Source organism: Pteronotus mesoamericanus, unplaced genomic scaffold (genome assembly GCF_021234165.1).
Source record: "Pteronotus mesoamericanus isolate MK-2021 breed Mesoamerican mustached bat unplaced genomic scaffold, CSHL_Meso_final contig_101, whole genome shotgun sequence".
NCBI classification, from domain to species: Eukaryota; Metazoa; Chordata; class Mammalia; order Chiroptera; family Mormoopidae; genus Pteronotus; species Pteronotus mesoamericanus.
In genome coordinates, this window is record NW_026555001.1 from 3,007,187 (window position 1) to 3,025,360 (window position 18,174).

The 18,174-nt window shown below is 40.8% G+C and overlaps 1 protein-coding gene across 1 annotated transcript in view; it reads right to left on the minus strand.

The window, feature by feature from the left end:
* PPM1B (protein phosphatase, Mg2+/Mn2+ dependent 1B) overlaps positions 1–6,855 on the minus strand; it is a 61,481-nt gene extending 54,626 nt beyond the window's left edge. The window contains exon 1 of the mRNA XM_054567151.1: positions 6,439–6,855. The gene's annotated coding sequence lies outside the window, so the exon portion shown is untranslated. The remainder of the gene's footprint in view (positions 1–6,438) is intronic.
* Between the last annotated feature and the right edge of the window lie 11,319 nt (positions 6,856–18,174).

An 18,174-nucleotide genomic window follows, 5' to 3' on the forward strand; every position in this document is an offset into this window, starting at 1 on the left:
AAACTGGACCATCACTAGGAAAGCTGCAGAACAAAAATTAAGCACCTGTTTTGTAGCTAAATGCTATAGATAACCTCATGCAAAAACTTACAATGCAGGAAAACAAAAGCACAAGTTTGAATAATACACCACAACTATGGAATTAAGGGAAATAGTGACAAATATACAAACCAATTTGAGCACAACAAACTTAAGAGTCAGATTGGCTCCATCGGTTATCTCCACAGGTGTGTCAAATAACCAAAGCACACAAGTAGCAGTCACAAGTCAGTGGCAGTATATTCAGACACTACTGATCACTAATCTTTCAGCTATGCAATACTCATAAAGAACAGAAATAGGGTCTTCTCCAAACACAAATCAAAACATATATTTTATAGATATGTGTCAAGTGATTTAGGCCTTATTTGTTAAAGGTCCTGTTCATCCTGCTTCCACTATCTAACTTTTTCTCCTATTCTCCTGTCCAGGGACTTAATCTACTCAAGGTTGAACAGTAAATGGAAACACCTGCAGATTCCAGCTTTCTTCATGCCTAATGTAGGGATCTTTTCTATCTTTGGCTTATTTTTAATCTTAGTACAACAGTATTTCCCCCTTCCTACTTCCTCTTTTAATATTCCAGTTTTTGTCCAGTTACAGAAAAACTCTTCTTCCCTCTCTACTAAAAATAGTGAAGTTCTTTCTAATCGCAGCTTTTAAGCAGTATAGAAAACACCACAGATCCCAGATTTTCCTATCATAAGTTAACCCATCCACAAAAGAAACAGTTGTAATTTAAATTAAGGAATAGTATTTGTTATCAAATGGAAAATCTATGAGGAAAGGAATTTTGTCTGTTTTGGTGAGTCTCCAGCCTGTAATAGTGCCTTGCATATTAGAAGACACTCAGTAAATATAAGAATAATGTTTGGAGGTGCAGGTTGCCTACAGCCAAAATACTATTAAATTACACCGAATTCTCTACTCCTCTGTGGGTTGGTAGTCTACAGTGAGTAAGAGAAAGCCCCTCATATCTAAACTTGATCTCCCCTCCCATACAGTCTAACATTTAGAGTTGTTTTAATTATTTCCTCTTTGTAAGAGACTAAGAAAGGTCACCTGTGTTCAACAGATAAGCCAGTTCTTAATTCAGAAGCGACTGCTTTAATCAGAAGAAGGGAAAAGCAAAAAACTCTTTGCCAAGAAAGGGTTAGCACCCATGAGCAATAATGGATACTCCTAGATTCTCCTATTCGTAAGAACATCTACTAACTACAGTATTTTGCCGTGTATGGTGTGCACTTCCAGCCCAAATTTTTGAGGGAAAAATAAGAATACACATTATACATGGGTGTAATGATTACATACCATGCGTATCCTGTGTATGATGCACACAATATGGGAGCACATTATACACGGCAAAATATGGTATCCCTTTTCAATGTTAGGAGTACACTTACACATACCTACATCAAAAAATTAAAATGCAGTTATATTTAAGAATCAGTGACACACTCTCAAGCTTTATAGTGCTTTAAGTCCTTCAGAACTTCTTAAATTATACTCATATACCATTTATCAAACCTGCTTCTTCTCAGGTACAGTAGTCTCCCCTGATCTGTGAAGGGTATGCTCCTAGACCCTCAGTGGACGTGTGAAGACAGATAGCACTGATTCTTACATACATTTTTTCCCCTATACATATATACCTATTATAAAGTTTATAAATTAGACACAGTAAGAGATTAACAATTATTATAATATATTGTAATAAAAGTTGTGAGTCTGGTCTTTCTCAAAATCTTATTGTACTGTGTTCACCCTTCTTGTGATAAGATACAATACCTAGGTGATGAGATCCAAGTGAGGTGGGTACTTCAACATAAGGATAATTTACATACTAGGAAATGGGTCTCGATTTCATCATGCTACTCGGAAAGGTGGTGCACAATTTAAAACTTACGAATTGTCTATTTCTGGAATTTTCCATTTAATATTTTGGGGTATTTTTCAGTTCATATGACCACAAATAATTCAGATTGCAGAAAGCAGAACCGTGGATATGGGTGGACTACTGTATGTACTACCTAACAAAGAAAATCTATTCATTTGGGTTTTTTTCTTGTATCATACATTTCATTATACCTGGCCACATAATCACATTATAAAACTTTTCCATGAAGTAAAAGGTTTTTCATGTTTCTACCAAATGCATTTTTCATTCACAACCTATACATGGAGGACATTCTACAAAGACAAAACACAGCAATACTACCAACAGACCTTATCCTCCCTACAGCTTTGCCAATAATCGGTCTCATCTCTAAGAGTAGGACAAATTCCTTCAATAATACCCACAGAAATCTGCCAATGTTTGCCTCTCTCTCTCTCCTTTAAATATCAGACCATGTTATAGCGGATCTTCTTTTTTTCAAAAGAATGTAAAAGAAGTTTTCCAACTAGTATTATGTCTCCTAACTTTAAGATCTTTAAGAAACAAATCAATTTAAAGCCAATAAATATAATCATGATATTTCAACATAGCCCAAAAGAAAACTTAGATTCCATTTTCTTATTAACAAGTGAATATTAAACTATTTAGTAAGTCATAAAAGCTTTAAATTTGTAAACTGTGCTTTAAATATTACAAACCATGTTAAATGTGTAAAAATATTAACAAGTTAAAATACTTCAATTGTTAAGATAACTTTTAAGTTAAGTAAGGGGTATGTTATGCCAAGAAATAAGATATGGTAGATGTGGTCACAGTTAACTGCGACACATAAAAAGTTACTGGAGAACTCCTGTGTCATGACTTACCATAATTTAGAGCAAAATATGTCTATTACCATTAAATTGAAGGAGGGAAAACACCACGAAATTTAAATGAAAACTTAAAAAAAAAAAGTATGAGTTATCACACTCATCGATGTAGCCTGGCAGCCAAGGAGAGTGGACTGGACTGCACATGTGTGAACAATGACAACTTCACTGTACTAGTCAGTGAGGGCAGTAGACGTCATTCAGTGAGTATGTGTACTGCGTGGTCGACGCAGTCAAAATGACAGTGCAAAGAGCAACAAATGTGCATCAAATTTTGCATTAAGCTTGAACATTCTTCTGCAAAAACTATTTGAATGATTCAGAAGGCCACAGCCAGGGGCAAATGGTGCTTGGCAGCTTCATCACAACAACATGCCCACTCATGCATCACATCTCGTGCAGTTTTTTGCGACACATCTAATCACCCAGGTGACTCAGCCCCCATTATAGCCCAGAGTTGGTGCCCTGCAACTTCTGGCTTTCCCCAAAACTAAAATCACTTTTGAAACAGAAGAAATTTTAGACTGTCAGTGAGACTCAGGAAACTATGACAGGACAGCTGATGTTGACTGAGAGAACTGTGCGAGGTCTCAAGGTGCCTTGTTTGAAGGGGACTGAGGTATCATTTTCCTATGTACAATGATTCTTGTATCTTCTTCAATAAATGTCTATTTTACATATTACATGGCTGATACCTTCTGGACAAACGCCCCCCCCCGCGCGCACACACATTTTCTACAATAAAACTGTAAAGTTAATATAAATAGCAATATTGTTTCATTCTAAACTCTAAAATAAGTTCACTTAACAAAAAATAAAAACAATCTAGTACAATGCAAAAAAATCACTGAAAATCTAGAAATAATCATATTCCCCCAAATTCTCTCATCACTAATGGTAACTTTATATTTTAAGCTAAGTATTGTATTATTTTAATAAATTTTCCTTTTAAAATTAAAAAAATTAACTATCATAACTCTGATGTTACCAGTTGTTTCCCAACTAATTTTTGCTTAAATCCATGAACTTGTGAAAGGCATATTTCACAGGAAAAGTAAAAAACTACATGTTATATTTTAGTAAGTTCATTTTATTCACTTTACTAATATCTTATAAAGGACAATTACATTTAGACTTATACTATTTTACTTTCTATGCTAGATCATTCACAAAATATTCAGTTATATATAAAATACAAATATTCATATAATGTAGATAATATATGTAACTAACACCAATGAATGTGGGGGGGGGGGGCGGAATTCACCCTCAGTATCACGTGCAATAAAAGAAATATTTGCCAACCCATTTACAAGGGCATGTTTGCAATCCTTCCACTACTGGCTCAGTCAGTTTTTAATGAATTTCCACAATCTCTAATGGCAAATTCTACTCTTCCAAGAGTTCCAAAAGAGTCTATCAGAATCACATTTGAATTCAAGAGGATCCTTTAAAAATGTACATTATAGGAAAATAAACTTTCAAAAAGTGCCACATGTCAACTTGTGAGTCAGGTATTCTTAGAAGCACAGCTATTTAGACACTACACCATTCCTTCAGATGAAGTAATCTTAAGGAATCTGGTGATTATAATATGTGAAACACTAACAGAAAATCGTATTTACTTGACATGACTGGCTGCCAGGTAAACTGAAAAGGTTTTTTTCACCTATTTCTGGAATCTTCATAGAAATCAGACACCGGGTATAAGAAAACAGGTGTTGAAAGCTCTGCTGGTTACCTCTAAGGGAATCTTCACATGAACAAATCCAAAGGTTAATGTAAAAGAAACTAGAGAGAACTTAACTACTGGGTATGAGAGATCACATAAAAGTATTATTCCGTGTTGATAATGCAACAACATAAAGAACCACTACAGAAACTGTGGTAAGACTTTATGAGAGCAAAAATAAATGACGAGAAAACACAAACAAGCATTAAAAAAAGAGGGTGACAAAGAAAACCTTGAGAGAAAGTAGGAAGCTCAGTAAAACTCCGGATTACCCCTGAAAGAAAAATCTGTTAAAACAACAACAAAAAACCTGTTCTAAATACTTTTAAAAGTTCTACTAAACATTTGCCTATAGGAGGCCTGAAAAAATTTCTTTTAAAAATTGCCATTTTAATAGTATAACTTCAACTATATTAAAAATAAAAAAGAAAAAGCTCGTACACTTGGAAAGGACTACTATAATTAGAATAACTTGCCTTACTATTTACTTAGAAATGCTCTATTTAAAAGTAGGCCAACAATAGGAACTTCATTATTGCACAACAGAGAAGTAAATTAAATAATGTCTATTAACATTCAGTGTCGATGGTATGTTTCTCCATCTCCTACAACATATGACTTACACTGTCTACCCTGAACAATTTACCACTTCTACATCCATGCAGTAGCTCAATAGAATGAGTTCCTGTGTTAATCCCACAATAAACCTCAGTAATTCTCACATCACAGGAGCTGTAAACGTTTGTTAACAGAAAAAGAATGTTTTTCCCAAAATAGCTACATAACACTAAGACTACTCGAATTCCTAAATAATCCTTTTACAAGACTCCTGCCAACTTTATTTTGATACAAAAACATGTGGAGCCTATTTTAAAAGGTCTTTAACTGTGACTTCATCAAAACAGCTTCCTAGCTGCTCCTATAATGCCTTGTTTTTAAAGTTTTCAAGTTGTTTTTTAAGCTAACTTGAATACTGATGAGTCTGGACTACTATCAAACGCTTAAGAAGCATTTTTGCCAAATAAGATGGGCAAATGCTCTAGTTCTGCTAAATCTGACATAAGAGGTCATAAACTCAAAAAATATAGTAACTTTTCAACACACACTGAGCTCTTCATTTTAAATATTACTTCAGTGTTATTTTCACATTCTACGTTTGACTATTTTTTTTAAGGATGGTAGGTTCAGTTAAATTTTTGAAGAAAAAAAAAAACAAACAACTGATCTGCCACACAAAGCTGGCGAGTCTATTCTTAATGGTCCTCTGGTATATTCGGGGTAGCAATTTCACTTAAGAACTTCACTGATTAAAAAGAATGACATCCGAAAAGGACTGCTGGGGAAGGCAGGGAAGAGAAGCCAGGAGTCTGCTGAGAAGAGAAAGAGAAACGATTTAAAGCCAGCCACTAAGGGGAAGAGAGTGGTGAGACGCAGACACAGAAGAGCGAGAGAAATTTAACAAGGAAGTGAAGTGGAGCGCAAACTAGGGCAGAAGCTGATGAGGAAACAAATGGGAAAAGGTAGTGTTTTCAAAAAGGCACGCACCAGGAAAGGATGAGTTAAGGCCTGGAGTTGCCCCAGCGCTTTCATGAGATGCTCGCAGACTGAAGAAGAGAACAGAGGCAAGCAGTTTACGTCCAGGCGTTGGAGCAAAGTAAAATTCCCTACCACCAGCCTCTCCCAGCCTCGGCAGAGCGCGGAGGCGGCGGCTGGGGAAGGGGCCTACCCAGGAACCAGGCCCGGCGATCCGCTCACCCCGCGACCCCGCGTCACAGGAAAAGCAGCGAAAATTAGGCGGGCAGAAGCCGCGGCCGCAGCTCGGCGGCACCCCGAAAACGGCCCGGGGCCTCGGCGGTGCCCTAGAGCGGTTTTCCCTGCGGCAGGGCGCAGAGCGGCCTTACCTGGAGCGAGGGAGGGAGGCGAGGTCTAGGGCGTCCGCTCACGCCGCCGCAGAGCCCCCCTGCTGCACTCAGCCCAGGCTTCCAACGGAGGCGCGACCTTGCCTCAGCCGCTGCTTCCCCCTCGGGGTCTCGGCCACCGCCTCCGCCACCTCAGGGGCTGTTTACACCGTCGGGCCCCGCACGCCGCCGCCGCCGCCGCTGCCGCCTTCTCTCCACCCTAGCGCCGTTGCCGATTCGGCCGCCGCCACCTCCTCCGCCGCAGCCTCGTCTCTCTGGAGCATCTTCCAGCCACCAAACCCTGAGAAACAGAGACTCCAACCGCGCCGGCAAGAAACTCCCCCGCAACTGCTAGGGGGACGAGGCGGTCAGAGCACCGGCGGCTTTTCCGCCATTGAGCAGCAGCCGCTCCGCTCCTTCTGCAACCCCCTCCCCGCACCCCGTCCTTCCCCGCCCCTCGGCAGGCCCCGCCCCCAGTTTCGTCCCATTAGGAGGCCGCGCGGCCTCTCTCTGTCCTCGGTTTGCTGACTGGGCCGTCAATCACCGCTCTACCGCCCACTCCTGCTGCGCTTGTGATCGGTACTGTGTTTTCCCCGCCCACAATCGTTCCATTGGGTATCGGTGACCACCTTCAATTGGCAAGGTCAACTATCCATCAAACACCGCCCACTGAGTGAGACCCAACCCTTCATTACCATTTACTTCATTCAGCCCCGCCTCTGCCATACCTACCGGACGTCAAGGACCAACCCACCCTATCAGCCATAAGTAGAAATCGCCGTCGATCAAATAACACCCACCTGCGCTCCACCTCGCCAAGCAGGCCCAGAGAGATTCTCTTTTTTTATTGGTTGAAATGGTGACCCGAGCCCTCAGTCATTGGCTTCCTTATGTGTCCGTCACTGAACCAATTTCCAAGTCCGTCACACCGGCTTTTTTTAAATGAACGCGCAAAAGGCGGGGAAGGATCCGAAAAGCGATTGGCTCGTCTTCGAAAACGGTCAAACCCATTAAGCCTGTGCGGATCCTTACGGTTCTGCGAGAACCATGCCTCTCTGTTCTTGACCTCTAAGCTTTGGGTAAAACAAACGTCATTTAGGAGCCAACGGGCTGTTCAGTTATAGGTGTGGAGGCCTAGTCCCACCCGGAATTGCGGTGGGTTGGCTGCTGATTGGCTGACAAAGTCTGCTAGGCCCTCATTGGAGGTTACAAGAGCCTTTCTTAAGCGCAGAGTCGGGAAGGGATGGCGCAGACGAGGACGAGAAGAGGCCTGGGGAGTGGCGGTTGTTTTGCTTCAGCCAGCGGGTGTGGCGCACGCGAGAAGGGGCAACTCGGAAGGCAGGGCCCTGGGGGAGGTGTTGCGGGGAGGGGAAAAGCCCGGATGTGCCCTAACAATGAAATCATCGCGGACCAATCAGAGCAGCTGAGCTGGGATACCTGCCTGACCTGTCCCCAGAAAGGGAAAAGAATTGAGTTAGTGAGCGGGAAATTGGGGTTCCAGGGGAGGCCAAAAAAACGAAGTGAGAAAATGGGATAGGTGAGCCTTTCAGGAGGATTCTGTGCTGTTAGTGGTAATCTTTATTCCTTCTAGGCCCACAGTGCCTGGCACTTAGCCCTTACCATTTCCGTGTTTCGTTTCTCAGCCAGCATTGATTTTTAAAACTTTCAGCCTAGCCTTTGATATTCACTCGTTCATTCCACAGTTACTTAGTGTTTGCTATTTACCAGGCACAGTAGGTAGAGCTAGAGATACAAAAGTAAATTAGGCGATCCCAATACAAGATGATAGATGCTATAATTGAAGCATGCAAGGGTTGATGATGACATAAAGGATCATCCCTGTTGATAGGTTTACCAAGGAAGGCTTCACACAGACACAGGATGAGCGTAAAATGAATGATTCAATAAGCAAGTGAAAGACCTGGACATGATTACTCCAGCAATCGAAGTAGACTTAAAACTACTGCTAGGTTAATTCTACCACCCCCACACCCCCAACCCCCCGCCGCCCAAAAATAAAACTAAAGTGTCATGAAGGCATTCTAATGGTTTAGGATAATGTTTTGTTTTTAATGAAAATCCTGAAAGAGGATTTTTAACCTTACTCATCCTTTTGTGTAAATTGGTTTGTGCAGGCAATTTAAGCTAAGTCCCAAGAGACTGCCATTCAGCTTAGGGGATGTGGATGTTTTGGAGAGAAGGGCAAATATAGGAAGAGGAAATTGCCCAAGCCATGGTGAGAATGGAAGAATTAAAGTTTTGATTACAATTCAGATTTTTTGGTCTACTCATCAAGTTTACATAAGGATAGTGTTTCTACTAGCATGGTAAGCTAAACCACCAGCATCAGAATCACCTGGGTCCACTCATATCGATAATATTAGGGACTCTGGGAACAAGTCTTAGAAAGGTGAGTTTTAAAATAATTCCCCAGGTGCTTTTTATGTACACCAATGATTGAGACACTCTAGCATAGGTAATGATGCCATACACTAAAATTAGTGTCCCTGCTACGGCATGTTGGAAGGAAAAATAGTGAAGAAGAAAAAGTAGTCCCATTTAAATTTTATCTTTCCCTTGTCCCCTTTATTATGACTATGGGATCATACAGTTCTCAGGAAACATTTTTTAAGTGATATATAGAATAAAATTTCTTAAATTACACTCCTTTGCCTGACACTATGGGGGCAGAAAGAGTCTTGGACACTAGGAATCTAAAGATCATAAAATCAGAGACATCTGGTTTCCTTGCAACCTTGGAAGAGCATCAGAGAAGCTTCTTGGTCTCCTTGAATTCCTTCTCACTTTCCCTTGGCTGATCTCAAAACTAACACTAGGCACAGTCATTTAGGTGGGTAATGACTGTGACACTGGGAGAGACCTGTTTCTTCCTGCTGATGCCATAAAGAATTACAGATCAGCCCATCTTTTAGTGTGGGAGCAGGTTTTATTGGTAATAAGTTCTCATGGAGAACAGGCCTTGTCAAGGTGGGGGGTTGGGGGACAGGACGGGAAAGGCATAGGTTTAGGGCAAAGCAGGATAAGGATGGCCATAGTCCAGGTGGCCAGAGAGAGTGAGTCCTTTGTTCTGAGGACTTACATAGTTGGCGGGATGGGGGATGAGGGGGTTACATATTGATTGACACGTAAAGATGGTTCCAGCTTTTGGTGGGGGGTGTGAATATCCAGAGGTGTTAATGGGCTTTTTCCTTTGGGCACCCTGAGCCCTTTCTAGCCTTTCAGGCCTTGGGATGAAAGCACAGTTTCAAATGCTTTGCTTCCCAGATAGTGGAAATGATACATATTATTCCAAGGTCTTCCCTCCTTCCTGCCTTCATTTCCCCTTTGACTGCTCATTTTACCATAATATTTGCATATCATTCTTTCAATTGTTGAAAATAAAAATATTGAATACTGTTCTATATTAGAATATAACAGGGATCAAAACAGATATCTAGATTAACTTTGTTGTATGCTTTATTTGATTAGAACACAAAATACTAAGGCCCAAAAAATTCACAACTTTAAAAGGAAAATTAGTAAGTGCCATCATAAATACAGGGCTGGGCAAAAGTAGTTTTACAGTTGCACGTTTACAGTTGTTTGTATGGAAAAAGATATGCAGGTTATGATTATTATAATGGCTTTATTAACTCAAAAGAATATTACAATGGTACAGTAAAACCACTTTTGCCCACCTCTGTATATAATGTATCATGAACATTGAATAACATCATAGTGCGCTCTGCTACTAAATAGATGTGTGACTCGGGCTCGTAACTAAGCCCTCTGAGCCTTTAGTTTGTTCTTCTACAAAATGTGTAATTTTAAATGGGAAGAATACTAAATATGATGTAGAAAAAAGTTCTGATTTTGCCAGCGTTGGCTACAGTACTCTGATGTTCTTTTTTTCAATAAGATATCATATATCAATTTTCTGCAAACAAATCTGTGTGCCCCAGTTTTGCTGGTGCACTAAGCCCACACACCCAATCACTAGTAATCCAGTGCTGCTTACTTCACACAATTATTTCAAAGATTAAATGGGATATGGTATATAATAGCACCTAATACAGGGCCTGCCACAGTTGAATTGGAATTGTTCTATGTCCCATAGAAGAAATTTCATATATTCAGTCAGCATAATTGTGGGCCCGTTATATCCTTATCACTGTGCTCTCTCTGACAGTTTCAGTGCCGAATTTCAAGCAGTCTGATTTGAGTTGATTGATCCACTCCCTTTGTAACTACTGCAAATGGCCCAGTAATAAGCCTCTTTCCTTTATTTAAGAAAAAAAAGTCCCCGTTAAAAAAAAATTCACCTGTACCACTCTACAAATATTTATTAAGCATTCATTGTGAAGCAGGTACTATAGTAGATGAAAGGCACCACTGCCTTTGAAATTAACTGTGATATTGTGATATAATAACAATTATATATTTGGTTTTCATCCGTGGTTCCTGGCATAGAGCTCATAAAATCCTTGTAGTTTCTTGAATGATAGAGGGGAGAGGAAATTTTTTGCTATTCATAATAAGCCCACTTGAACTGTACCTGAATTTTATGCTAATGGGGTAACTCTTGGAGGATGGGGGTTTGTTGCCAGAGGAATCAACCATGTAATGAGAGGGTTAGAACTTTGAGCCTCATCCCAGACTTCTGGGGAGAGGAGAGGGGCTGGAAATGAACATAATCACCAATGACTAATGATATAATCGATCATGGCTACTTAATGAAGCCTCCATAAGAACCCTAAATGACTTGGTGTGGAAAGCTCCTGCTTTGGTGAACACCTGGAGGTGCTGGCTAGGGGGTGAGCCCAGTGAGGGAATAGAAGCTCCAGGCCCCTCCATACCTATGCATCTCTTCCACTTGGTTGCTCCTAAGTTGTATCCCAGCAATAGTAAGTAAAGTGATTTCCTGAGTTCTGTGAGTTGTCCCAGCAAATTGTTGAACTAAAGGATGCATTTGTGCTAACCCCTGATCGATAGCTGCATGGTCAGAAGTGCAGGTCACAACCTAGGAATTGTGATTGGCTTCCAAATTTGGGGGCAGCCTAGTGAGACTGACCCTTCATACCTGTGGGGGCTGTGCTAATTCCAGGTAGTCTTGGAGTTGTCTAATGTGAGGAAAACAATCCACAGATTTGTTTTCAGAAGTGTTATGAACATAGGGAAACAAGTTTTCCCTTTTATTGACCATTACTACTTTCTTAGAAATGACCAACACTGACTTTCATGAAACCACGTGTAGTTTCTCTTAAAAGAGCTTCTCAAACATTTCCAGAGGAGGTCTCCTTAGCACTGAGGCTCTTTCATCTCTAGGTGCCTGGGGATTTAGCAAGAATTGGGCCACGCATGCTAAAAATTATCTTTAAAATACATAAGCATTTTGTCCTCTGCTCCATTTTAAATATTCATGTCAATATTTAAATATTGTTTAAAATTCTTATCATCATGAGGGGAAAAGTCTTTTGTAAAAAACCATGTCATATTAGTTAGAAATATGTTTGGCTACAACTAACAGCAAACCTAAATGTTGGCTTAAATATTTGGAGGGTGTGTGGTGACATTTTTTCACACAACAAGCAAGATATTTGGAGGCCAACAGTGATGTCAGGGTCACTGCTTTTACAATTATCTTGTTGCCCCAGGATTGCCGGATGTTTACTGAAGCTTCAGATAAAATGTCCAGGTTGAAAGCAGTGGAGTGTGAGGGAATCACATGAGCGCCCCTAGCTGCAAGAGAGGCCAGAAGATTAGGGAACGGTGCTATTGTGAATTGTTTACAGTAAAACTTCTCAAACTACCAAACTACCGAAATGCTCTGGAGGGCTTGTTAAAACACAGATTGCTAGGAACCACCCCCAGAGTTTCTGATTCAGTAGGTCTCAGGTGGGGCCTGGGAACTTGCATTTCTAACAAATGCTGCTGCTGCTTCTGTTGCTGCTGGGCCAGGGACCACACTCTGATAACCACTGACTTAGACCAATCATGATTTAATTGCTTGGCATTGGCACTCTTCTGCCCAGCAACATGGCCACATTAGCATTTATAAATACTTTTACAGCTATATTTTTGTTTTATATATGCACAGATGAAAATAAACTCTAGCAATGGTAAACCCAAGAAGTCTTTGCAGACACCAGTAGGTCTTCCATGCATCCAGCTCTCTTCTTCCAGAGCCAATGAAGACCTCAGACTCTGAGACACCATGGCTTTAGAGCCTTCTAACTTCCATTAAAATCAAGTGGATCCGATGCCAGAGAGAATACTTTAGCTGAAGTTTATACCTAATGTCATGTAACTCTCACAGCTTGCATTAGTCAGAGTTGGCAAGGAACAAATGGTGCATTCAAATTAGGAATTTTGAAAACAGTATAATAAAGGGACTGTTTCCAAAGGTGCAGACAGGGTAGAGTTAAGTCATAAGGTCCAATCTCTTTAGGTTAATAAAAGGGAGGTGTATTATTACCCCTATGCCTAAAGGGATGAAAGTCCTGGGTTTGCAGAAACCTGTAAATAGAGAGGTTGCGTGCAGAGGGTCCTATGACAGGAACCCTAACCCTTGGTGAAGGACATACAGGGAACAAAAACCCCAACCTTCGAATCTCACTCTGCTCTCTCCCTTTTATCTCCTGCGAGTGCTTCTCATTGGCCAAACCCACCTGGAGCCTGTTGACATTATTCATATAGATCATATATTATTCATAGAGGTGAAGGGACGGCTGGAGGAACAAAAAGAGCTATCCACACACAATTTGAATTTTTATACCATTTACTTCTAGAAACAATTATTCTTTTTCTGTAATTGAAGAAAATTCTAATCATAAAACAAAGAAGAAAAATATTTGCAGGAATTCCTAAATCAACAGTTCTCAAAGTATGATCTGAGGATGAGGGTCCACAAGTTCAAAACTAGTTTCGCAATGAAATACTAAGACATTATTTGCCTATTTCGCTTTCATTCTTTCAAAGGAAACAGTAGAGTTTTCCAGAGGCTCCATTGCAAAACCAGACACAGATTCCAATTTTTCCATTAAGCCAGAGATTAAACCGTTTTTGCAAAAATATAGACAGTGTCCTTCATTACTGATTTTTAAAAATATTTTCTTTCTTTCTTTCTTTCTTTCTTTCTTTCTTTCTTTCTTTCTTTCTTTCTTTATTTTTAGAGACAGAGAAAGGGAGGGAGAAAGTGGGGGAGAAACATCAATGTGAGATAGAAACATCAATCAGTTGCCCCTTGCATGCACCCCAGCTGGGGACTGAACCCACAACCCAGGCATGCTCCTCCCTGCAACCAGGAATTAAACCAGTGACACTTCACTCTGAGGGGTGATGCCCAACCAAATGAGTGACACCGGTCAGGGCCATCGCTAATGTTTTTGTTGGTTTAGAAAATATAGTTATGTTTCACAAAAAAAATGGTATTTATATAAAAAATACTGTGTTTTTATTTAATGAATGAAAATGTTCTTAGATTTCTCAATTTTAATATCTAGTAGATGTTTATAGATATAACCCACACAAAGAAAAGCTCTTTGTATGCTCGATAGTTTGTAAGAGTACACCGGGATCCTGAGACTAAACCATTTGAGATCTGCTCTAAATCGTACTCCACCTAAGGCTAGCTCCAAAGAGAAGCCAGCTTTCCTCAATTTAATGAGCTGGGGAGGAGGAGGATGGGAAGAAAAGGATGACCTAGAAAATAAAATGCCTGCCTTTCCTTACTTTGTTTTCTTCCCCTTTAATTTTTTTTATGTCTTTTCTGATTGCCTTTCCCTATTGAATTGTTACAGCACTTTATTCTCGGAGTCTAGAACACTTACCCTATTCTGCCTCATATTTTAATTATTTAGATAATTTTTTGTTCTAACATTCTACACTCTGTGAAGGACATGTATATGAGCATGTCTGCACATACAAGCACATGTGTGTGCACATGCACGCACACATACAAGATAAGTTCTTAACCTCACGTCCACAGAGTCTAAGAGGATTCAATTCACAGGTTAATGAACTTGAATGGGGAAAAAATTACGTTTTTACTAACCTCTACTGAAATTTAGCATTTCTTTCTTATGAATGTAGACAACAAACCACAGCAGCACTGTTACCAGGACTAAAGGGATCCATTTGCCTGTGGGTATCAAAGCCCAATAAAATACAAACATGACTTTGTAGCAAAGAAAGTAGAGGTTTATTTAAGGAAATGGCACCAAGCCTGGAGTCATGGGTGAGCTAATGCTTTAAGACCTGGCTCCCAGATGGTTTGCACTGGGACAGATTATACATGGGAAAAATTATTAATCATGGTGGTTAAGGGGGTTGGGGTCATGGGCTCAACTGATTGGTTGGAGCCAGGGTAGGGAGTAGTTGATCTTTGTATCAGGTCTTGATGTCAGCCATGGTGTTGTTCTGTCTGATTTTGTGAGGATGTGGTTCTGCTTTCATGGGCCTAGGGCTGAAACACAACTGAATTCAAGATGTTATCTGTAGTTTGACCTAAACTCTGTTTCTGTGGTCAACAGACCTGAAGCTTTGTTCCTAAGACTGTCTGATGCTAACCAGAATCTTACATTCTAAGGACGTGATGATTAAGGAAGGGAGTGGATATGCAAGGAAAGGGGAGGCAGGTGAGTCATAGTGCTGTTAGATTGGACATGGCCAGTTTGAATCAAAAGGAAAAAAAAAAAAGGAGAAAAGGTCAACTTTAAAGAAATGAAGTTTTTGCCCTAGCAATACCTGACTTTATCACCAACAGAAATTACTCATATTTTCATATCACATTAGAGTTGTTGAAGATCTCTCAAAATACCATTTACACTCAATACTATTTTGAAATTACAGGAATTGTTGGACTTACTACTAGATTTTGTTTTTTAAAGTATTCATAAAGAAACATATTACATTACTTTATGTGACAGGGGTGTCCAACCTTTTCACGTCTCTGGGCCACACTGGAAGAAGAGTTGTCTTGGGCCACACATTAAATACACAAACACAAATGAAAACTGATGATCAAAAAAAAGATTTAAGTAAATTTATGGTTTTGTGTTGGGCAGCTTTCATAGCCATCCTGGTCCGTAGTAGGTTGGACACCCCTGCTTTATCACATATTTGCTTGTTTTAGTTTTTGTTTTAAGATTGATGACTATTTCAATATAACTGGTTTCATTTGAAATCTAATGAACTTAATTTTCTGTGTTTAAAAACATTATTCTGAGTAGGAATCCATAGGATTCACCAAAGGGACATTTTTGGGGGAGAAAAAAAGGCATGGGTATTAGCAGACAGCGGCATGGCCCCAAGTGGGCCTGCCTAGGGCCAGCTATAGTATAGGAAAGATTTCACAACCTGAATCCAGGTGACTATGAAGATACATTGCTTAAAGTTGGGGACAATGAAACAAGAAATGAATTAACACAGAAGAAGCAACAGGAGAGACTAGGCTGGGCTGCCTTAGCTCCCTGGGAAGTAAGAGAAAAGGGGGCTTTAGGGACAAGTTCAGGGTATCCACCTGGGACAAAATGCCAGCTGTCCATTGCCTTGGAGTTTAGGAGACGCGTGAAGAAAGAAGTGCGGGGAGGAGGGACCGGCACAGGCTGCTCCCCAGGGGGCAGCGCACCGGCCTCTTTTTTGGGGCGTCTTTCTCTTTTTCACAGGCAGGGATCTCAGGGGAGGGTTTCAGCAGAATATTCATCAGCTCTCCAGGTGTGCCTTTCAGGGTCACGGTCTCCACCGATTGGTCAGTGACAGGGCAGGGGGTCTTTAGCCATTGCAGTGGGTCCTGGCATCGCCCACCTGGTTTTGCCGCTTTTCTGGGCCCGGAGCTGAATCACAACTGAGTAGGATGTTCTCTCCAGGGAGGAAAGGCCAGCAAAGAAGGAGTTGCCCCGGGGGCGAGGTCCTTGTTTTCCCAGTTTGGCCCCCTGACAGGCACTGGGGGCCTTTGCCCTGGTGACCATCCGCATCTGGCTGTACACTGCTCAGCCATTGTGCTCAGCTGTCTCAGGTTCCCCATTCCACTTGACAAATAATTTTCCTAGCTCTCACTGTCCTGTCTCCTGGGGAGTAATCTCCAGATCAGCAAGGACATTATTTCTTTTGTTGTGCATAGTACACAGTAGGTGCCCAATAAGTATTTATTGAATTGAATTTAGGAGTTCTCAAGCAGTTCATTGGATGCTTTCCCCTTCCTCAGTGCCACCCCGCCAAGGCTGCGTGGGCCCCCATACCCCACTTCCTCCTAAGAGAGGAAGTTGATCAAGCTATAATCATCCTGCATGCAACCCCCATAGCCCTGGAGGCCAAAACTGGCTGCCTCAGAGCCAGATGCTCCTTTGTGTTTTAAAGTGCGTGTCATGCACATGAGATGATTGATATTATGGTTATAACACAGTGGGTGGTATCAGAGGCACTTTTCACTTGGAGCCCAACTGTATAAATGCTGCAAAACTACAAAATGTTTAAATAGGTTTGGCTGTGGAAAACTCTAATATCAGCCATTTATGTAAGCAGTTTAGCATGTATGCCCAAGTTCATTTACATTATCCATTTGCTTTGTTATGTTGTGCTTTCTTTTTACAATAAACTGTACATTTCTGCCAACTCTTCAGCTTTTGCTTCTGAGTTGCATTGCCATTTGCTTATGCAATATGGTGGTCTGCACTTACTTCAAAAACCTAAAAGAAACATTGTGCTACTTTTCCCTTATTTTCCTTCCACATCTGCAACCACTCCTTTCCTGTTTACTTGTCTGAAAGTTCTTTTTCTCCTGCAATTAAAGCTGGGCATGAGTGCTGATCTTAAGAATCTAAGGGGACTTTCAGGATGGAGCAGACATCAAAGAGATGAACACAGGAGTAAAGCCACAGGTTGATATTCTAAGAACAAGTGTTCAGGGAAATAGCGGTAAGAATATTCTCAAATGAAAAATTTATGGTGAAAGTGACATGCAGGACTTGAGTGCCATTAGTTTAAAAGGTTTCATAATAAGGCCCACATTTAATGTTCTTTAGATAAAGACCTTATGTTTCTGGCAAATAGCAGGCATCCTGGCAGTTAGATAACTGATCTAGAAGTAGGTATTTTATCAGACATGGCCACAGAAAGATTGGAGATTAGGGTTGAGAAATTAGGCCTCTGATGCCAAGTAGAAATGGTGATGGGAGAGGAAGCTGGAGACTCTTATAAGAGCCAGCACAGACCCGCAGCAGAAAGGGCTGGAAACTAAACCAGTCCTCCCTGCTTGTTACCAGAACTTGTCTCAAAGTATGGAAGTGGGCTCAAACTTTAGATAAGGGTTAAGGTCTAAGAATGCAGAGGGGCTGGGGAAGCAAGGACAGGAAACTGTTTCATAGCGAGAGAGTTTCCAAAGTTTTCGTGGTTGGTTTTTGTTTTGCTTTTCAAAAATTTTTATTAGGGAAACATTCAGACCCTTGCAAAAATAGACAATAATATTAAATAATGAAACCCACGTCTCTATCACACATCTTAAGTAATTCTCAACATTTTGACTATGTTGCTTCAACCATCTCTTCCCTCAACTTTTTTAAGGTTCACTTTTCATCCCCCTGATTTCTACACCATCTTCTTTGGCAACGTGCTGCATTCTCATGACTCCAGCTACTGCTTTGAAGCCTCTGACCCCAAGTGTGGAGCACCAGCCCCTTCCTTTGATGTATCCTCAGCTGCTTCCTGGATCTGTCCACTCCAAGATCCTACGGTACTTCGGTC